The sequence below is a fragment of the Babylonia areolata genome, chromosome 13, assembly GCF_041734735.1.
Source record: "Babylonia areolata isolate BAREFJ2019XMU chromosome 13, ASM4173473v1, whole genome shotgun sequence".
Classification (NCBI taxonomy): domain Eukaryota; kingdom Metazoa; phylum Mollusca; class Gastropoda; order Neogastropoda; family Buccinidae; genus Babylonia; species Babylonia areolata.
The window spans coordinates 33,209,581-33,209,998 of NC_134888.1; positions in this window are offsets into that span (position 1 = coordinate 33,209,581).

Sequence of the window (418 nt, forward strand, 5' to 3'; positions counted from 1 at the left end):
TTCCCTGTTTCTGTGTCTGTCTCTCCGTCTCTCTCGTATGCACTCCCCCCCCCCCACCCCCATCAGAACAGCAGAGGAGGCAACTGCTGTTCCGACTATTTGGGCTAGAATTTGATTATAGTGGAGAGTGTCTTGCCCAAGTACATCCCCACTCTCTCGGCCAAGAGGGTTTTAGGACAGTCGGCGTTGGGATGGTTCCCAAAGGTCAACTAGCCCACAAGGCTGCAGCACTAAGAGCCAGTGCAATTTTGCCTCCTAGTTTGAGAGTCATTGTCCTTCACAAAAGACTAAGCTGTAAATGGTTTCCCATTGACTGGAGAAACCATTGATAATACAGCTCTCACTTTGCTGTTGGCCCAAATGTAAACTTATGTCAATCTGTGATACAAGCCGAGTGTTGGGCCTTTGTTTGTATGCA